The sequence below is a fragment of the Halichoerus grypus genome, chromosome 9, assembly GCF_964656455.1.
Source record: "Halichoerus grypus chromosome 9, mHalGry1.hap1.1, whole genome shotgun sequence".
NCBI classification, from domain to species: domain Eukaryota; kingdom Metazoa; phylum Chordata; class Mammalia; order Carnivora; family Phocidae; genus Halichoerus; species Halichoerus grypus.
Genome location: NC_135720.1, coordinates 50,033,306 through 50,056,454, shown reverse-complemented (window position 1 = coordinate 50,056,454; position 23,149 = coordinate 50,033,306). Strand labels below are relative to the sequence as shown.

General features: G+C 37.3%; 1 protein-coding gene and 1 pseudogene across 6 annotated transcripts in view; both read right to left on the bottom strand.

Annotated features, from left to right (window-relative positions):
- The window catches only part of CDK19 (cyclin dependent kinase 19), a 171,104-nt gene that overhangs the window by 73,739 nt on the left and 74,216 nt on the right, over positions 1-23,149 (bottom strand). The gene's annotated exons all lie outside the window — the stretch shown is intronic.
- Positions 4,274-5,129, bottom strand: LOC118532126 (ATP synthase peripheral stalk subunit OSCP, mitochondrial-like; annotated as a pseudogene).

The following is a 23,149-nucleotide window of genomic DNA, read 5'->3' as shown; positions in this document are numbered from 1 at the left end:
TCTCTGAAAGACCATGTTCTATCACTGCCCGACATGGCTGAGTTGTACGGGACCAGGAGCCAACCACCCAGAAACAACTCTGAACAGAAACCTGGGTCATCATCCGTCAGAAGACAGAGGAGGAGATCTAAATGGAAATATAATACACCCCTAAAACACACAAGAGGAATCCAAGCCACAATGCCGGAGGCTTTATTTCCCCATTAGATTCAAGCACTGTGCCTAAAGAAACAACAAAAAAAGGGGCAAGCCACAACAATCTAATCTTATCCCGTCTATAAGAGAGCCTCACAGATTATTGATGAATATTAGCAATATCCATTATAAACTATAAAGTTCTCAAAAACAAGAAAGACAATGTAATGAGAGGCATATTATAGAGAAAAGAAATTCAAGTACATGAAAAGGCTAAAACTTTTTAAAGCTAAAATCCTACACTAATTACACCTGAAAGAGAAAAAATGATACCTACTATGTATTTCATAGAAATATACTGTGATACATAATTTCAGTGTCTACATATTTATATGTTAATAAAGGATAAACACTGAGTGCCAGCTCTTTTCTGTAGAGAAGAATTAACAAAGTAATGAATTGTGCTTATTTATTAATTATACCTTCTACATCCAAGGCTAATTACTTTTTTAAGAAAGGGCCTGTCTCAACAAAAATCCTTAGTAAATGAAAACATGACTTGGATTTCAAAGGGTGTTTGAATTAGACAAGTCTGAAATTTTATAACAGGCTCAACAAATATATGTACTACAGCTTTAACAGAGCTGTTTACTTATTTAAAACTGGGAATGTCCTAAGTGCTTTCGTCACCCTTTCAAAAAAATATTTTGATATGATTAAGGAAGAAAGAACAAGAAAATCACTGAAAGACAACAATCTGACACTTGTAAGGAAAGGGGGAAAAATGAGGTCTATCTTGATAGAGAATTTATAGGTTAACTATATACATATGATGCATATTACATAGAACATATGAAGGACAGGTAGTTTTTGGTACTAGCCGGTAAAAGTAGCTACTTTTTGGAATTAAAATAAAAACTAAAAAAAAAAAAAAAATAGAACAGTATATGTTAACTAACTGGAATTTAAATAAATAAGTAAATAAATACAGCTACTTTTTTTTTAAGCTGCAGTTGTAGAAATTTACAATGCTCTAAGACAATGTCTTCCCAACTGATATTATTATGTAAGATATTAATAGCTATGCTGTCTCTTTCCTCCCCACCAAAATTCTGGGCTCAAGTAAGTTTGGAAATGCTGAGTCAAACAAGTTTCTTGACTATGTTTCAGAGACCTTAAAGACTACAGTGTGCTATGGACTTCCAAGGGGGATTAAGCAGCATTTTCTAAATATATTTGACCATGGGATCCTCCCCCTTCCAAAGCAGAGCTTCTAGTAATATTACCAGGGACTAGTATTCTGTGGAACATATTTTGGGAAAGAAATAACTACTCTCAAGACAGCCTATATGTTCTACATTGAATAAAAACACAAATTTACTAGATAAGTTGTACAACAAACATTAAATAATGTTTGATTTCTGGAAATAGCAGGTCTATATGGAACCATACTGCTCACATCTATGGACAGTTCCTCTTCTAACAGATTTCACAAAGAAGACAGGGCCTTTGTTTCATTAGCTCTCATTCACCCCTCCCCCTATTCCTGTCCTTGGGGTCCTTGCTGTCCAGGTTTCCTTGGCAAGGTCGAAGAAGTGAGAATGCTGAAATATAAAAGGATCTAGATAACTGAACAGGACCGTGGGGAAGCAAGATAAACCAGGTGTTTATCCAAAGTGGCTGGAAACAGTGTCAGTGAAGGAGTAGGTTAGTTAACGATAGAGACCCTATTAATGCTAATTGAGCAGTATATAGTTTCATGTCAGAAAGGCATGCATGAAGCTCACAACAGTAAGCAGTCAAGCAGATCTAGGAGAAGATGGCAAGGAAAGTGTAAACAGTTGAGAGACACTGCTCATGACTACAAAGAGGGCCAGCCAGTTAAAAAGCAACGTACTAGGGGCACCTGGGTGGCTCAGTTGTTAAGTGTCTGCCTTCAGCTTAGGTCATGATCCCAGGGTCCTGGGATTGAGCCCTGAGTCCGGCTCCCTGCTCAGCGGAAAGCCTGCTTCTCCCTCTCCCACTCCCCCTGCTTGTGTTCCCTCTCTCGCTGTCTCTCTGTCAAATAAATAAAAATTTTAAAAAATTAAAAAAAAAAAAAAAAGGCAATGTACCAATCACAGTACCCAGCATGAGACTGCCTCCTAGTGCTTTATTCTACCCGGCAAAATCCCTCTGAATGAGGCCCAAAACACACATACCTTGTATTGAAACCTGCTCTAAAGAATATTTATTTGACTTCATACATATTTTCACGAAGCATGTTGTATAATTTTTCTAAGCACAAAATAACAATGTTGAAATAAAGTTTCCTTTGATTTTAAAATTCTTACTTTAATATTTCACTGAGAATTATAATCACACTGAATATTCTTTTTTACTGGGCTAAAATTCCCATAATATAAACTTTACCATTTTAAAGTTCATTTAAATGTACTGGAAGTTCAGTGATTTCCAGGACATTCATAATGTTGCACAACCAGCACCACTGTCTAATTCTGGAAAATTTTCATCATCCCAAAAAGAAACCCCATACCCATTGAGCAGCTACTCCTCATTCCTTGCTCATCCCAGCCCCTGGCAACCATTAATCTGCTGTCTCCACAGATTCACCTATTCTGATCATTTCAAATAAACGAAATCATACAATATGTGGCTTTGTGTATCTGGCTTCTTTCACTTAATATTATTAAGGTTCATCCATATCGTAGCAAGTATCAGTACTTCACTCCTTTTTATGGCTGAATAATATTCTATTGTATGGATATACCACATTTGGTTATCCACTTATCAGCTGATAGACAGCTGGGTTGTTTCCCTTTTTTGGCTATTACGAATAGTGCTACTATAAACATTTGTGCACCTGTTCTCAGTTCTCCTGGGTATTTACCTAGTTGCTGGGTCAGATGGCAGTTCTATGTCTAACTTATTGAAGAACCACAAAAATATCTTTCACAGCATCTACCTTATTTTATATTTCCACCAGCAATGTATGAGGATTCAAATTCTCCACATCATCATCAACAGTTCATATTTTCCTTTTATTATTATTATTATTGCCATTCCAGTGGATGAGAAGTGGTATCTCACTGTGGGTTTTAAGTTCCTTAATAACTAATGATGTTGAAAATCTATTCATGTGCTTATTGGCTATCTGAATACCTTCCTGGGAGAAATGTCTATTCAAGTCCTTTGTCCATTTTTAAATTAGATCGTCTTTTTTGGTGAATATTCATTTTTAAATCTATTAAACAACTATCTTTTCTTTAATTCTTCATGTCTAGGGGCGCCTGGGTGGCTCAGTTGTTAAGCGTCTGCCTTCAGCTCAGGTCATGATCCCAGGGTCCTGGGATCGAGCCCCGCATCGGGCTCCCTGCTCTGTGGGAAGCCTGCTTCTCCTTCTTCCACTCCCCGTGCTTGTGTTCCCTCTCTCGCTGTGTCTCTGTCAAATAAATAAATAGAATCTTTAAAAAAAAAAAACTTCATGTCTATAGACTGGTTTTATCAATACTTAGTAGGATATTTCCCTCTAAGACTTAATATTTTCCTCTAATATTTAATATTTTCTTCACTGTCCTCCACGTTTACATCTTACAATTACCTTCTGGGGCACTGAGGGCCAGTTCACAATATCTAACGTATCTAAGAGTAGCTTACTAAGTGAAAAAGAGAACATTATGCTACTAGGTTAACAGGTCAAGATTAACTTGGTCATTTAAATTCAGCCAACATTTTCTGAACACTCCTATATACAAGGCACAGTGTGGGCTTTGTTTAAAGTACTCAATTAGGGCACCTGGGTGGCTCAGTCGGTTAAGAGTCTGCCTTCGGCTCGGGTTGTGATCCCAGGGTCCTGGGATCAAGTCCCGCGTCAGGCTCCCTGTTCAGCGGGGAGTCTGCTTCTCCCTCTCCCTCTGCCCCTCCCACCTGCTTGTGCTCTCTCTCTCTCTCAAATAAATAAAGTACTTAAAAAAAAAATAAAGTACTTAGCTAATTATAAGTCTCATGAGTATTGAAAATCTTCACAATGATGCTACCATTCATTTCATGTGTTCAGTTCCTTGGCAAAAACTTTATTTAAATGATCTAATCAAATCTCTGAACTCTGAAATATCATGTAGTTTGCTTTTCATAGCACTTTTTTTTTTCTTTTTCTGTTCAGGAAGCATTTTATTGTTGCTCCAAGTTTAGGAATTTTCACTGACAGAAAATCAACACTTTCAGAAAACTTCCCGCATGGCCCTGCTGAGCTTCTGAATCTTGGTTTTCGCAGACATATCAGTGTATCTCTCTCCAATACAATCATTCCACCCATGATTGAGGGGTCAGTCTTAACTTCCAATTTCAAGACTTGGCCTTTACTTAGGAAGCTCTTCAGGACCGTTTTTAATTCAGTAAGAGTGGCTTCATCTAAAGGAGATGCAGTGATCACTGTGCACGGTACTTCTCCACAGTGGACGCTCATCATGGTCGAAAAGGCAGAAATGACTCCAGGGGTACTGTCCAAGCGACCATTCTCAGCAAGCAAATTGATCAGGTTGGATGTGAGAGGAAAGGACCTCTCTTTTGCGCTCATGTCATTTAAGCTTTTCACTTTCACGGAACGCTTTATATAGGGATTCATAATGGAAGCAGCCATTTTGGGTTCCTTCAAGATTTGTGCTACTCTCAACAATTCTTTCTCTACTTGTTCCAGTTTATTCTGTTTAGTTGCAGCAGAATAAAGAGCAGTGGCATACGACCTTCGATACCATATACCTGAACAGGCGGCCGCACGGACTTGGAAAACGGCCTGACCACAGTCATACTAAAGCATCGCACCTAAGCTGCAAGGTGTCATGACATGCAAAGCATAGTGTTGATACGTAGTATAAAGAGCACGAATTTTCCTTCCACTCCATCTTCTATGTGACTGTGTGGGTTCGAATCTCAGCTCTACCTACCCCTTACTAGCTGAGCTGCCGGGACAGCCCAGACACTGCTGGGACGGCCATCTTCTCCCTTTTCATAGCACTTTTATAAGATTAAGTAATAGACTAAAAACAATGGAACATCTTTCTAAGAATAATCTTAAAGTATTTTTGGATTGTAAATATTTTTATTTTAGTATCCTAAAATAGTTGGCACTACTCAATGACATTCTTCATGAACAAAAGCATATTACATTTATTTAAAAAGCATACATTTTCTCTATGGAAGGAAGTGTAACAATGCCAATTGTGTTTTAAATCCATGGGGACCATTAAAAGGAGTTGCATAAATAATACTGTGACTTTTCTGAGCTTTGGGGTGGGCAGATTATGAAAAAAAGATAAGGCAATTAATTTACAGATATAAAACATTTCCTTCATTCCACATCTAACACTCAACTTTTAAGTACTTTTTTTAAATAAAGAATGCTCAAGTATAAGGAAATTATAGATATAGCAACAGATGTATCATTTTTATCAGAGTATTTAACATGATTTATACCATAGAATTAATAAGTACTCTTTGTATAAAAAAAAAAAATCAAGCCATAAAATTCATACTTTATCTATTTATAAAAAGTACCCATCACTGGACCACCTATTAGTTCAAACATTTTATCAAACTTCAGGGCACCTGGCCGGCTCAATCAGAAGAACATGCAACTCTTGATCTTGGGGTCATGAGTTTGAACCCCATGTTGGGTGTAGAGATTAATTAAATAAATTAAATTAAGAACAAAGTGCCAGAGTGCCTGGGTGGCTCAGCTGTTAAGCGTCTGCCTTCGGCTCAGGTCATGATCCCAGGGTCCTGGGATCGAGCCCCGCATCGGGCTCCCTGCTGGCAGGAAGCCTGCTTCTCCCTCTCCCACTTCCCCTGCTTGTTGTGTTCCTGCTCTGGCTCTCTCTCTCTCTGTCAAATAAATAAATAAAATCTTTAAAAAAACAAAAACAAAGTGCCAATCCAAATATTTTATCAAACTTTAATTTAAAAAGCATGACAGGAGCGCCTGGGTGGCTCACTCAGTTGAGTGTCTGCCTTTGGCTCAGGTCATGATCCCAGTGTCCTGGGATCGAGCCCTCAGTGGGGAGCCTGCTCCTCCCTTTCCTCCCTGCTTGTGCTCTCTCTTGCTATCCTCTGTCTCTCTCTCTAATAAATAAATAAAATCTTTTTTTTAAAAAAAGGATGACAAAGAAGAATATCTAATGAATGACAAGGGATCAATGTATACTATATAATCCCACATAATGCTGGTACTGAGGATTTAGGAACCATACTCTGAAAACCACTACCTCAGATTATGGCAAAGAATCTTTCTATAGAAAGATTCATTTAAAGAAGTATTAAAAAAAATCTTCCAAGATCGTTAGTCATGCCTAGGGTGGTTGCAGGCTTTGACAGACTCAAGTTAAACAGGAAACAGGAGCTCAAGGGTATCGTCCACAAGGGCTGTGTATATAACAAAATGTCACTTTTAATCTCTTGGTTAAATAAAGCAATCAGTCAATCAGTCAATAAGAACTCAGAGCTCTGGACATTATTAAACACTTCAGCTAACATTAAGAATAGCACTCTGGAGGTGCGCCTGGGTGGCTCAGTCGGTTAAGCGTCTGCCTTCCGCTCAGGTCATGATCCCAGGGTCCTGGGATCGAGCCCCGCATCGGGCTCCCTGCTCCACGGGAAGCCTGCTTCTCCCTCTCCTGCTCCCCCTGCTTGTGTTCCCTCTCTTGCTGTGTCTCTCTCTGTCAAATAAATAAATAAAATCTTAAAAAAAAAAAAATAGCACTCTGGAAATCTCCTGAGGTAGAAAAATAAATCTCCTGTTTTCAAGACTTTCATTTTTTTGTTTCCTACTGTTAAACACATGTTAAATGGAGAATCCGAAAAGACAAAAAAGAAGATTCCCAGGTGCCAGGAACAAAGAGAAAAATCGAATCAGAGCCAAAAGAATAAGCTGGTGTATAAAGCCCATGGGGATCTGTGGCCTGGATACAGGCCCTGGGAGCTGAGATTCTAAATCCCCCTGGAAAATGGAAGACGACATCTTTAGTACTTAAGACTGGGGTACTGGGACAAGCCCCTCCACAGAACCCTGAGCCCAGGAGCGCTACAGTGAGAAATCAGTGAAAAAAGGACCACAAACTCTATCCTCTGGCTGGAGAAGCAGTAAAGAAGTTTGCTGTATATCCTGGTCCTTGCGTCGTGCAGTATGCAGAACACGTCAAAGGCAAAGGGAAAACCTTAAAATCAGAGAGAAAACGAATCACCCAGAAAGGCGAGACCATTACGCTGACGCAGACATGACATCAGCAGGAATCAAGGCCAAGGGACCATGGAGAAACCCTCAAAGTGCTGGAAAAAAACTGATATTTAATTCTATATCTACCTAAATGATATTTCAAAAGTGAGGGCAAGACAGACATTTTCAGCCAAAGACTAAAAAAACTGGTTAAACAAGCCCTTGCTGAAAGAACCACTAAAAATATACCCCAATAAGGAGTGTATGCAAAAAGGAATCATAATATAATAATAATAATAAGTAAATCTAAATAAGTCCTGACTATAAAGAAACCTAAAATATACAAAGTTGGGGGTGGGGAGAGGGGAGGTTAAGTAAAACCAAGGTAGAACAAAAATAATAGAAGTAACAGGAGGGAGAGAGTTGAGTTAAAGAGATTTGAAGTCCTACCACTTGGAGGAAATGGGGTAAATTTGAGAATTTAAGTCAAATATGCATGTAAAAATATTAGAATAATTGCTAAATTAGAAAAAAATGTGATTTTCAAACCAGAAGTTTAGAAAAAAGGAAAATAAAGGAAACTCAACCAATACCTTAGGAGCCAGAAAAGAAGGGGGAAAAAAAAATCAAAGCATGAGACATAGAAAACACAAAAATTAGAAATAAAGCAAAATACATGAATAAACACATTAATATAAACAGAGTAAACTCTCCAAACTTAAAAAGGATGCTTAGATTAGAAAGGAAAGGATATTAAATTTAACAAAAAAAATTAAAATTAATTCCACAAAAATAAATTTCAATTAGAAGAATGCTAGCGTTTCTCTTGAATAAAGAGCTAAAATAATAAGCAGAATGGTTTTTAACATGCCAGTGGTTTTAACAATCCAATAGATTGCTACAAGTGTTCTGGAAACTCTGATTCACAAAGTTATGTAACAGCAAATGGAATCAGAATTCCCCAGTGGTTTGAGACTTATTCTTTGGAGAATCAATGAACTTCTCTGCAATAGAAAACAACCTTATATTCCACTCCCATCTCGCAAGAGAAGCTCTAGACAAGGCAGTAATTCAAGGCCCTGACTGGGATAAAGTGTGACTTTCAAGACATCGGACAAGACTTCTTTCATGATCTTTGGCAGAGTCTTTGATGCTAATGTAAAAGCAATGATTCATAGAGACCTATGGAGCTTCCTTCTTCATCAAAACAGCAAAAGCAGATGTATTACCAGGTATGCCATCCGTTTTGATGGCAAGCCACTTTTCACTGTTTTATCTCTCAATGGTCTTTCCAGTGTCCAAAATGGGTTCACACAACAAGAATCTTGATGGCTTCAGCATGCTCTTAAAGGACACAAAAGAGCAACTATCTTTACTAAGGAAACATCAGAATTTCATTTGGTTACATGCTCAAAGAAAATGGCTAACTGCCAATTCCTTTAAAACCTTGATTTGAGAGAAAACAAGGAAAAAGCATCAACCGTTCTAGAAGAATGTCATCTGAAAGAGGCCTTCATGGTTTGGCTCCTGGTCACAAACCGTCAGGAGTTCAGAGAGCTTCACTAAGGCCTCTCCAATCATATCACTACTTTCACTTACCAGATTTTATAAGATAAGGCTTTTTGGTGCTGGGGCAAATCCAAATTTCGGTAAGGTTCAAGCCTTTTCAAAGTAAGCCACCTTCTTGTCAAAAGAATTCACACTATCCAGTATGTTTTCTGGCTGGCAGACATAGAGGCTTCTTCAGCTGTGTTGGCTTCCGGCTTCCATTAGCAAGAATCTTGCCAGAGAAAAAGCAAGACTTTGTATCTCTGCACATTCAGTCTTCAGAATAAGATCAAAGGACACAGGAGTTTTGTCCTACTTTCTTTTTCTTTTCTCTTTTTTTCTTTCCTTGTCTTTTTAATTTTTATGTAGCCTCTGTATCAATACAGATAGCATGGTAAATTTTCATTGATTCTTTTTATATATATATTTTATTTATTTGAGAGAGATAGCAAGAGAGAGCATGAGCGGGGAGGAGAGGGGCAAGCAGACTCCCAGCCGAGCAGGGAGTCCGATCCCAGAACCCTAGGATCACAACCTGAGCCGAAGGCAGATGTTTAACCGACTGAGCCAACCAGGTGCCCCCAGTTTTCATTGATTTTTTTTTTTTTTAAGATTTTATTTATTTGACAGAGAGAGAGCAGGAGAGCACAAGCAGTGGGAGCAGCAGAGGGAAAGGGAGAAGCAAGCCGCCTGCTGAGCAGGGAGGATGCAGGGCTCGATCCCAGAACCCCGGGATCTGACCTGAGCCGAAGGCAGTCAGTCGCTTAACCAACTGAGCCACTCAGGCGCCCCTGGTTTTCATTGATTCTTATCAATGGGAAACTGTCTGACATTGTCTCCACATGCAGCAACAATGAAAACTGAACATAATCTAACTGGATACACTAGTGGTCCACGACACTATACTTGTTTAAAGTAAGAGAAAGAAAAAAATACCTAAGCAATTTTGACTTTAAGGGGGATGAAAAATGTTTTTAAAAAGCCAATTGTCAAAGTAATAGATACTTTGTAAAACCTTTTTTGTGAACCTTCAGTTCACAGACTCCTAAAGTCCTAAACTCCCTTCACGTAAACAGGTAAAGAATTCTTGGTCTTTTATCACTAAAGTCATTATAAATATGCATTTGAAATGAAAAAATATTAGCAAATACTGGACTTGACTATTGTGGCAGGATGTATTTTCCAAAGATGGCCATAATAGTATCTCCGGTACCAAATGCTTTTCTAGAATTTGCCACCCTCCCAGCAAGAGGTGAAGTCTATCTGGGTGTGCATATGCACATATTTATAACCAACAAAATGCAGCAAATGTGACATACATAGCTCGTGAGGCTTTATTAAAAAAACAAAACAATCCAACTTTCTCCTCATTCACACTAACACTTAAGTTGGATCTGACTATGCTGAAACCACCATGTTGCACAGAAGCAAGGCCACATATATGGGTACTCTGGTCAATGGTCCTAGACTCTTCAAGTCTTCCCAGCTCCGATGCCAGAGATGGTGGTGACAAACCTTCAAATTATGAAATAATTATCCAAATTATTCCAGCCCCTAACAGTTGATCCCAACCTTCAGGTTTTCCCAACTGTAACAGCCATCATCATGAGAGCTGAGAAAACTATCCCTACTGTGCCCTTTTGGAGTTCCCAACTCACAGAATCTATGTGCATAATAAAAAGTGCGTTTTATGCTCCTAAGTTTTGTAATAGGTGTTAGGCAACCATCCTAACCGGATCTGAGGGGGGAAAAAGTTAATCTCATTTCTAAACTTGCATATTTTTTAACCTAAACAAAGTGAGTCTTCCTATCTACAAAAGATTGTGGAAAATGTGATAAAATTATACCTGGGCTTTCTCTTTGTCTACCATCAAAACCTTTAAATAAATAAATCAAAATTTGTACTAACCACTCCTGATTTTCACAAATACATTAAAGTTCTTTTATACTTCAACTCTTTTTTTTTTTTTTTAAGATTTTATTTATTTGAGAGAGAGAGTGAGAGAGAGAGAGAGAGCACAAGAGGGAGGAGCGGGAGAGGGAGAAGCAGACTCCCCGCCGAGCAGGTAGCCAGATGCAGGACTCGATCCCTGGACTCCAGGATCATGACCTGAGCCGAAGGCAGTCGCTCAACCAACTGAGCCACCCAGGTGCCCCTATACTTCAACTCTTAATTAAGTCCCACAGAAATTTTATGAACAGGCTCATAGGCTAGATAAACTGCTTATCTAAACTGTGATTTCCTTTCCTTTGTGAGAATTAGAAGAATATTCTCTTCCCACTATTTAGAAAGAATGATTAACACAGTCCAACAATACCTAATATGTCTTCTGTATGTAGTCGACAATTGATAGTGATCATTATTGCACAAGCTAAGAGCCTGGAAAACATACAAACATTCTAAACAAACTAGTTTTAAAAGAGAATAATCCAAACCAGCCATTATAAATGCAACAAAGTAGATGAAATCTTACTAGTGCAAACAATGACTCAAGGCAATAGAAACTGGTTCTGAAATAAACTGTCTAGCATGATTATTCAGAAGATTCCTTTTATCTCTTCTATAGTCTGGAAATAAAAATAAAGAAAAAACATATATATCAACAAAAGTACATAACCTGGTGAGGAGTGAAAAAGCATGACTTACCACTGCCCTGCTAATCCCCAGGGACACCAAGGTTGGGTTGCCCACCACCCCTACCCTCCCCAAATCTTAGTGTATGGTTCTTGTTCTAGCTAGAAACACTGTGGAGCAAGGAACTGGTAAGATCACATCTATAGTTTAAGAAGACCAATCTGGTGGCTATGTTTGGGCCAGGAGAGGCAAGGAGAGAGAGAATACTGTTGCTAAAGTTTAGGCACAAAGACGGCTTAGACAAAGGCGATGAAAATAAAAATCGAAAAGCTAAAGATGAAAAGCTTTTTGAAAGAAAAATTAACAAGATTTGGTAATCCAGCTGGGTAAATCTTGAGCTATTACAAAAAAATACATTAGAGAAGATATATACCTAGGTAAGATTAAGTTTTGGTTTCTGTGCCTGAATTAAATATAACTGAAACTATAGTGCAACACCAGAAAGTATTAATATATAGACATCTAGCTGGAAAATGAAATATACAAAGTCACCCAGAATTCTAAAGTATACAGAAATGGAGAAGGTATCAGCCAGTGGGGTCTTTCAAATTGGCACTGTGAATATAGAGATGAAAAGAGCCAACTGAACAAATGCAAAGGGTGTTCACAAAAGCATTCAGAATAGTTAAGTCTTGGGAGGGGAGTGGAGGGATGGGGTAACTGGGTGATGGACATTAAGGAGGGCATGTGATGTAATGAGCACTGGGTGTTAAATAAGACTGATGAATCACAGGCCTATACCTCTGAAACCAATAATACATTATATGTTAATTAATTGAATTTAAATTTAAAAATGTTTAAAAAAATAGTTAAGTCTTCAGTTGATATCCACTCTGTAAGCTTCATTGGGACAGAATTTTTTTTTTTAAGATTTTATTTATTTTTTGACAGAGAGAAAGACAGCGAGAGAGGGAACACAAGCAGAGGGAATGGGAGAGAGAGAAACAGGCTCCTCGCTGAGCAGGGAGCCAACACGGGACTCGATCCCAGGATGCTGGGATCATGACCTGAGCCGAAGGCAGACGCTTAGCAACTGAGCCACCCAGGCACCCTGGGACAGAATTATTAATGTCAGTATTTTTTTCACTATTATATCTCCACATCTGGAATTTATTGAATGAACCAGTAATTAAAGTACATTAAATACCACCGCCATAAATATATATATATATATACCTCCAAAAAATATAACCTATGGCAACTTCAAAGGATTTCTTATGGATCTATAACCTTCAAAAATTCCAGCAAGAGAATGGAAAGGAAAGAGCATGCTAGCCAAACTAGAACATATGCTTTTGGAAGTGTGAAAAAGCCAGAAAGTCTGAGTTAATAGGAATTAAACCAAATTCAGAATAAGAAAACTAAAGTAATTAGAGATTATTACGCTGAATAAGTCACAGAAAGACAAATACCATATGATTTCACTCATATGTGGAATTTAACAAACAAAACAAATGAGCAAAAGAAAAAAAAGAGAAAGACAAACCAAGAAACAGACTCTTAACTGTGGAGAACAACTGATGTTACAGGGGGTGGGAGGGGTGGGAGGATGGGTTATAGACGGGATGGGCAGTAAGGAGTGCATTTGCTGTGATGAGCACCAGCTGATATATGGAATTGTTGCATCACTATATTGTATACCTGAAACTAATATTACATTGCATGCTAACTAACTGGAATTTAAATAAAAACTTTTAAAAAGAAAACTAAAGTAAACAGAAGAGGAAAATATGGTTTAATAATTTGTTATAAATATAATGTCTTCCCTAAACCTCCTTGAAAAAATAATGAATTAAATTCTGAGATGAAACTGAGTATTACTAAAAGCAAACAGATAGGGGCGCCTGGGTGGCTCAGATGGTTAAGCCTCTGCCTTCGGCTCAGCTCATGATCCCAGGGTCCTGGGATCGAGCCCCGCATCGGGCTCCCTGCTCCGCGGGGTGTCTGCTTCTCCCCCTCCTTCCTGCTCGAGCTCTATCTCTCTCTCAAATAAATAAATAAATTAAATAAAAATAAAATAAAATAAAAGCAAACAGATAGTAAGAAGCAGCTTAAAATGGATGATAAAACTTATAAAATTTAAATGTAAAAAGATTTAAAATTACTTGACACTGATTTTACAAATGAGTAGACAAAAAAAACTCACAAAAACAAAAAGCAAAAAAGAAATCCGAGGAACAGATCCTGAACAAAATCCACCATGTAGCCTAAGAGGTTGGAAAATCATTACAAGAGTATTATGAGCATTGCTCTTTGCTCTAACAGTCTTTTTTTTTATGATTTTATTTATTTGACAGAGAGAGAGAGAGAGAGAGCATAAACAGGGGAAGCAGGAGAGGGAGAAGAAGTAGGCTCCCCCTTGCTGAGCAAGGAGCCCAATGCGGGGCTCGATCCCAGGATTATGGGATCGTGACCTGACCCCAGAATCATGACCTGAGCCAAAGGCAGGCGCTTAACCGACTGAGCCACCTAGGTGCCCTGCTCTAACAGTCTTATAAGCAGCCTACAAACTTCTGTGTACAGGTATTGCATTTAAGCAGAACTTACAAATTATTTAAGTGAAATTTGGCAGGATTTCCATTTTTTATTTAAGCTGTTCAAATCTTATTATGAGGGGAAAATGTCAATTTAATACAAATTCAAAAATGAACTTTTACATAAGCAAGAAATTCACTGGGAAGCTCACATTACATCGATGTGTAAAATCCTCTCTTACAGTCTGCTTTAAAATGCTTTCTTAAAAATAAACAAGTTATGTTCTGTTGGCTTGATTTTATAAATAAACTCTTCCTGAGAGCATTTCTCTTTTTCAACCCAACTTGTGAAAGATGCAGCGTTTGCCATAAGAAATCGGTAAGGTGTTGCTATGGGAACAATATTTTAATATCATTTTAAAACACCAGTAGCTTCAAAGAACAATGAAGTAAAGAAAAATTAAGGAAAAAAAGGGGGGGGAAGAGTACCCTAATATTTCAACCAATATTGAAAAGAGTACCCAATAATACAACCATTATTAATCATGCTGCAACAGTTTCATATACCTTTTTCTTCCTGTATCTGTAGGGAAAGTATCAGGAGACACTTTAGGAGATAATAGGAGACTATTAGAGAAAGCCTAATAATCCCAGGTGTTTTGAGTAAACAGCTATAATCAGGTCCTTCTTCCAAGAGTTAAAGAAGGAAAGGACTCAGATGTGAGTGGAAACTATTAAAGGGCCATCCCCCATTCATAATTCTGGAAAGCCCTCAGAATCAGAGTAAAAGTGTTCTCACAACTCAAGCCTGGAGAAAATGAGGCAGGGGGAATTGATTAAGTAATAATTGATAACAGGTATGGCCTGAAAATATTCCCTACCTAATCATAGATACTTAAGTGGGGTTTTTCCTTAAATCTTATCTTTATTGGGTAATTGAGAAAAATGTTTTAAACTACTGGATTAAGTTTATTTTATCTATGTTAATAAAGAACTATTTTTTTTAAGATTTTTTTTTTTTTTTTTTTTTTTTTTATTTATTTGACAGAGAGAGAGAGCAGAAGCAGGGGGAGCAGCACAGGGAGAGGGAGAAGCAAACTCCTCGCTGAGCAGGGAGCCTGATGTGGGACTCGATCCCAGAACCCTGGGATCATGACCTGAGCTGAAGGCAGACGCTTAACTGACTGAGCCACCCAGGCACCCCAAGAACTATACTTTTGTTTATAGCAAACACACCATAATTAAGTGGGAAGGGAAGAACACTATATAATTCCAAAATATCCCTTGCTACAGAGAATGAAGCTCCTCAGACCCCTAAGACAAAGACTTAGGAGGAAAAAAGTCCACTGATGGCGATCCTTTTGCTACAGAACAAAGAATGTTTACTTCTAGATTCTAAATAGTAGCATAGAACATATGGAAGGGTTAATAACAATAATACTTTGCATTAGCATAAAACCATAAAGTCTACAAGGTACTCTCACATAAATTAAATTGGATGCCATTTTTTCCCTAAAATATCAAGCTAGAAAGATAGCCCCTACTACATGGCACATCTGAACAGGTCAACAATATAATACTGAGTTTAAATAATATGAACTTTTCAGTAAGTAGGAAAGGTGGAACCATATAAGATAGAATTATGTTATATAAGACAATTTTTCATGAGGGCTATCAAAACACATTATACAAGTCAACTTAGATATAAAAGATTCTTGGCTGAGTTGTGATTAATACTAATCTAATACTAACACTAATATTATCTATGAAACTTTGAGAATACCATGTCCAAAGTGGCCTCACTCCACTTACTTTACTATTCTTTCAGAATGTATTCATTCAAAACCTTGTAGCACTAATTATATTCAAAAATGTGTCTTGTGGGGTGACTAGGTGGCTTGGTTGAGCATCTGCCTTTGGCTCAGGTCATCGTCCCAGGGTCCTGGGATGGAGCCCCGCGTCGGACCCCTGCTCAGCGGGGTGTCTGCTTCTCCCTCTCCCTCTGCCAACCCCCCCGCCATGCGCTCTCTCTCACTCTCTTCCTGTCTGAAATAAATAAATAAAAGCTTAAAAAAAAAAAAAAACTGTCTTGTCTCCCCAACCAGCATATGATCAGCATATAAGCTCCATAAGGGAGAGAACCATGTCATAGATTGCTATCTTTGACAGGTGATATATAGGCCCATAAAGTTTGAAAATTTCTGGACTATAGAATGATGAGCTGTGATAATAATGGAGATAGGATAATATAGAAAGAATACAGGCAAATTCATAAAGATAGAAAGTAGATTAGTGGTTGCCAGGGGCTGAGGGCAATGGGGGGGAAGGGAAATGACTACTACTGGGGGGTACAGGGTTCCTTTGTGGGGTAATGAAAATGTCCTGGAATTAGATAGTAGTGATGGTTGCATAACTGTGTGAATATACTAAAAATCAATGAATTGTACACTTTAAAATGATGAGTTTTATGGTATGTGAATTATATCTCAATTTTAGAAAAGAATGTAATAGCACTGGGCCCATGCAGTTCCTCCCCTGAAGGAGTCTGATTGCTTCAATACTATATGGTTGACTATTAAAATTAAATATGGAAAGTTACACAGAAAATTATTCTCTTGAATAAAACCACCCAACTTCCTCTATTTGTATAAACTATCCTTTGTTCAGTAGTTGTATTTTATATAGACTGTGAATGGCAAATCATCTATGTCTTCATAAAGAGAAAAGAGAAGGGATAATGAACAGCTTCAGCAGAAAGAAATATATAATAATTGAGACCATAATAATTCCTTGAAATTTTAGTCTTATTATATTTCTAATTATATTACTATTATATTATCTTCTGTATCTTTCCCAAAACTAAGCAATCAAATCTGTGAAATTCAGGTCACCATCTTCCCCTAACCTCCCCACCTCTTGCCTACCTCTGCTCTTTTGCTCAGTATATCATGCCATCATCCATCTAGCTGATCAAGAGAGAAATGTTGTGGTCAGCCTTGTTCTCTCTTGCATTCCCCATCACTAAATGTCTGCTTCCTCCAACCCCTTTATTACGTTCCAATACAAACTACTATCATCTTTCATTTTGGCTTCAGCAAAAGCTTCTCAACAGGTCTTCTACATGCATCCTTGCCCCTCTCCAATCCACTGAGAAGGCAAGGATGGTTTTAAAATCGAATTTAATACTGTCTCTTAAAAACCTTCAATGGCTTCCTGATATTCTTAGGATAAGCCTTAGTAATTTACAAAGTCATTCAAGATGGCCCCAGCCCAACATAACATTCCTACCCCCAACTCTTCCTCTCAACCCAACCATATTAGACTTTCGTTCCCTTAATGCACAAACTCTCTAGTCTTTATTTTGTATTTTTTATACTACTAGTATTTTACTGAGGTAAAATTTACATACAGTAAAATACACAAGTCTTAAGTGATCGGCTTGAATTCTGACAAACATATACATCTATTTAACCATCAACCAGATCAAGACAGAGAATATTTCCATCACTCCATAAAGTTCCCATGTGCCCCTTTCTACCCAACCCTTCCCCCCAACTCCACACAATCACAATACTGATTTCTATCACAATAGATATTTCTGTCATTCCTGAATTTCATATAAATGAGATCATAACCATATGTATTCTTTTGAGTCTGGCTTCTGTTATTCAACTTAACATTTCTGACATTCATCTATGTTACTGTATCAGTTTTCTTTTTTAGAGTTGAGTAGTAATCTTTCTTATAGATATACCATAAATTGTTTATTCATTCTCCTATTGATGGACATTTGAATTGTTTCCTGTTTGGGGCTATTATTAATAAGGCTTTTATGAACATTCTTCTACAAGTGTCCTATGCTCGTATGCATTAATTGTTCTTGGATATATACACCTACAGATGGAATTACTGGGTCATACAATAGGTCTATATATAAATTCATCAGAAACTGCCAAGTTTTTTACCAAAGTGGCTATACCATTTTACACTTTCACCAGTGCCAGTTACTCCATATCCTCACCAACAATGATCACTCTTCTTAATTTTAGACATTCTAGTGGATGTATAGTAACTTTTAATCTAATTTTTAATCAAAATAATATATTTATAGTGCTCAAAAACAAAACAACATAGCAGAGATTATAATCAAACAATCCTCTGATCATCCCTCCCCTTCCCTATATACAACTACTTTTAACTTTTTCTGGTTTGGGTTCTCCTGATTATTTCCTATCTCTAAGTGTTTATTTCACAATTCTTGACTTAACTTTAAACATTATTGGGGGTGCCTGGGTTGCTCAGTTGGTTAAGCGTCTGCCTTCGGTTCAGGTCATGGTCCCCGGGTCCTGGGATCAAGCCCCACATCGGGCTCCCTGCTCAGAGGAAAACCTGCTTTTCCCTCTCCTTCTGCTGCTCCCCCCTTGCTTGTGTGCTCACTCTTGCTCTCTCTCTGTCAAATAAATAAATAAAATCTTAAAAAAAAAAAAACTTTAAACATTATTGGTTTTCTGGTATAATAGATGGAAGTATAGTTCATTTACAACCCTCCATCTCCATGTTCCCTCTCTATCTTCTTATACTCAGATGATCCTTTTTAGTTCATCTATTGTTTACTTTAAAAATTATCCTTAACACAAATTTTTTGTTTCAACTTTGGATAGAAACTTTATTATTCATACATTACTGAAGGTGACCCGAGCTACTGTAGTAATTAAACCCAAAAATTTCAGTTGCTTAACACAATAGAAATTTATATAATGCTCTTACAATAACTAATAATTTGATAGGCTTAAGAGAATTAAAACGGTGTACTTCTCCATAGTTGTTCATAAAATTAAGGGCATCCAGGCTCACTCTCTCTCACTTCTGGGCCTTCCTACCTGTTGTTTCTTTAGGCCAAATGCTCTTCCCACTTCTTCCCTTCTTTACCCAGCCAGCTCCCAAAGTGTCCTTCAGACTTATACCACCACAAAATCCCTATAGAGCCCTCCAGAACTCCCACATATGGGCTATGTGTTCTTCCAGCATTCTGCTTAACTGTCATAGCACTGATTACATTGTGTTGAAATCTGTGTTTTCTTATCTGTGTCCTCCAAAACTATAAACTTTTTAAGGGAATAGGAAAAATTTTGTTCATTTCTTCTTCCTGGATTACAACAGATACTCAAATATTTCATGAAAAATCAACTTATTTAAATAATTATTCATATACATATTATTTCTATCACTTATCCATTAAGTCATACATGGTTAGGGGAAGGAGAATCAGAAAGGATCCCAAATTTCAGATAATACAAATAGTCCACAAAGTTTAATTTTATATTTCAAATAATAATTAGCTTAAGCAGAAAATTTTAAATCTTCTACTACTGGGAAAATTTCAGAAGAAACACAACTGTTAATACTGTTAATGTAACAAATCCAAACTGTTGCTTTTATTCAATAATTTATTAAGAACCCACTTTGTTCCAAGCACTGTACTAGACAGATTCCAAAAATTCAAGAGTGAATACATCAGACACAATCCCTGACCTAAACATTATGAAGGCAGAATCTATACTAAAAATACCTTTAAAATGCTAATATATGAACAACAACAAAAAAACCCACAACAATGAGAATCTCAATTTCAAAAAGTCCAATGGCTTGTTAATTTTTGTTTTCAAAAAAGCGCTTCAAATTATTAATTAATAACTTAATTGAGCAATTGTTTATATAATAAAGGATTTCCTTATGCCTCTGGGAAAATTCTGAGTATGAACCTACATACCTTGCATAACTGAACAGATAGGAAGACAGTCCCAGATAAGAAGAAAAACAGATAAAACAAGGATAGTCTTTGTTGCTACAGTTGTGAAACAGATCTACTATTGGCAAAGGGTAGAAAAAAAGAAAACACATAAGAAATAAGGCAGAAATAAAAAGAGAAACAGCAAATAGGATAAACACTAGGAGAAAAAGAAGTGAAGTGAAAATTCAAATGACAAGATAAAAATATTATCTAACATGCTAATGAGCTTCACTCTTACATTCCAGATTCAAGGTAAGAATCTGGGGAACAATTAGAACTTCTTTTCAGAATCTCCTATGGAATTGTGAAGCCCACAGGTTAATTTATATATACCACAGTATACATTTCGCACAACACAAAAAACAGCGCTAATTCAAAGGTACCCAAAACCACATACTGCATCACCCCAATTCCATGTTTCACAATTAAGATATGCAGCTAGGATCTGATTAGCATTTAGATATCATAATAAAAATGCCTGATTCCGCGGCGTCTGGGTGGCTCAGTTAAGCATCCGACTTTTGATTTCAACTTAGGTCATGGTCTCAGGGTTGTGAGACTGAGCCCCGTGTCAGGCTCTGTGCTGGGTGTGGGGCCTGCTTAAGATTCTCCCTTTGTCCCTCCCCCTCTTCCCTCTCTTTAAAAAAAAAAAAAAAAAGCCTGATTCTTACATATTTAAATATGTTATTTCATTATAAATTACTTTCTTTTGCTTTTTTTATAATAAAGGATTATCATCATTTTTTAGGTATGCATGAAAATAGGTTATATCATCTATGCATTTCAGTTCAGGGTAGTAAATAGAACTATACAATAATTCTTATAAAGGGGGAATTAATTAGGTCAACTGGGGCTGAGAAGCACTGCTACAGCATCTACATCTAGGAATGAAGTTATTGGGTAATAAGGCATGTGCATCTTAACTTTACTAGATAAACAAATTGTTTTCCTCAGTGTTGTAATATAATAATCTACAATTCTACTAGCGCTATATGACAGTTCTAGTATTCCAAATCATTGCAAATACTGGATACTGTTACCAATCTGGTGGGCAAAAAGTATATCTTATTGTGGTTTTAGTTTTTATTTCTCTGACAACATAATTGAGCATCTTTTTTATTTATTGGCCAATAATGTTTCACTTTTTTTTTTAAGTTCCTATTTAAGTCTTTAAGACTCTTTTTCTATTGGATTAAAAATACCTAACTTTAGGGGCGCCCAGGTGGCTCAGTTGTTTGAGCGTCTAACTCTTGATCTCAGCTCAGGTCTCAATCTCAGGGTTGTGAGTTCAAGCCCTGGGTTGGGCTCCATGCCCAGCGTGGAGGGTACTTAAAAAAAGCAAAACAAAAACCTAACTTTAAGAATTCTTTCTGAGGGGGAATAAATTAAAATGAACACCATACACCATGCTGGCAACATACAAAGGCCAAAACCACAAATAAAATTAGGTTTCTTAATCAGATTATTTTAATACAAGATGGTACAGCACACTTAGCAGAAAGGCAGACAATCTGGAAGAAAAAAAAAAAACTTCTCTTTTTAATTAGAACTTATAGAGAAAAAAAGGTGACAAAGCAGTCTGAACTCAAACCTTAGTTATTTACTACTCTACAAATAAGATTTTCAAATATCTTTTTCTTTTCTTGATATACTTTTACTATGAATAATACCTAACATTATCTTGGGTAAATTTTAATCCTCTGGTAGTTATTCTGTTTCAAATGCTAATTTACTTTCAACTATTTGAATGCTATATTGTCTAATAATATCAGTAAAATCTACAAATTGTAGAAATTGCAATCAATTAGAATGAATTTCTTCTAAGTAGCCTTATCAAACTTTGAAATTACTGAGCTGCTGAGTATGTTCAGAAGCTTGTAAACCAACATTTATGTTTTATCAGTTTATCCCATTCCCATTATATACTGCCTTTTATAATAATACAGAATTATCTGGGGGTGCCTCGGTGGCTCAGTCAATTGAATGGCTGACTCTTGATTTCAGCTCAGATCATCATCTCAGGGTTCTGGGATGGAGCCCCACGGTAGGCTCCATGCTCAGCAGGGAGTCTGCTTGAAGATTCCCTCTCCCTCTGCTTCTGCTCTTCCCCTCCCCCACTTGCACACACTCTCTCACTCTCTCTCTAAAAGAAATAAATCTTTAAAAAAATAGAATTATCTGCTTTTGAATAATAATCTTCATCCTTTCAAAGTGCAGTCTGTTAACTCTAGTTTGTATCTGTTAAAGTTCTACTTCATCTTGACTTTGCACCATTCTGATAGTTAATTTAAGTCAAAGACCTATATTAAAAATGTGAAGAGCTTATGTCACCAGAAAAAGAGATATAAAGCCAAAGTAACAGAATAATAATATGAGACTATGTCATTATGATAATCCACTGGTACTCGAAGTAACTAAACTTCTTTGCCTAATTATGCAAATTCTTTGCTATCTCGTGTTATTGTATCAAAACCCTAATTATGGGCTTTCCCTGTTTCTGACCCCTATCACTTTAGATTACCCTGTTCACTAGCTCTCTCTACTGACTCAAGACAGCTACTGACTGACCAAGTACCTCCATTCCTCATTTTACCTGGTTACTTCCTGAAACCCCACCAGCTGCTTCCCAGGTCCCCAGCCTTCTCAGCTCCCTCATTATCCCCTCCCTCCTTTATTCCTCCCAGGCAAAATCCTAGTCCCTGATCTTCACTGCTTGGATAATACAATTTCTATCCCTTCTTCTGATTGCTAAAGCCCCCTAACCTCTGACACTACTCCTAATCTTCCCCAATCCCTACTCTAGTTTCTAATGTCTCAGACCCCCAGCCAGTGACCTGGATGTGAAGAGCCTGTTTCCTTTTAGAAAACTATGACAAGGCAAGATATAGCCTAACATATAAGATTTTAATTATGAACATGTTTCTCCATCAAAACAATGTTATAAGTAGTTCTCAGGTACTGCAGTACTAGAGTACCATAACTCAGTTACCTATAGGCTAAATAGGTTTTGGTGCAGTAGACTGGTAACCTGGGCATGACTTACATCAGTGTTCCCTGAAGCATAAGGCATTTCAAACAACTGGCTTAAAAATAAAGACTTACAGGGGCACCTGGATGGCTCAGTTGGTTGAGCCTCTGCCTCTTGGTTTTGGCTCAAGTCATGGTCTTGGGGTCATGGGATTGAGCCCCACGTTGGGCTCTGCACTCAGTGCAGGGTCTGCTTGAGATTCTCTCCCTCTGCCACTCCCCCTGCTCACACGCTCTCTCTCTCAACTAAATAAATAAACAAATAAATCTTTTTTTAAATAAATAAAATAAAGACTTCCATCTTCCGAAAAAAACTGTTCTGTATTCTCTCA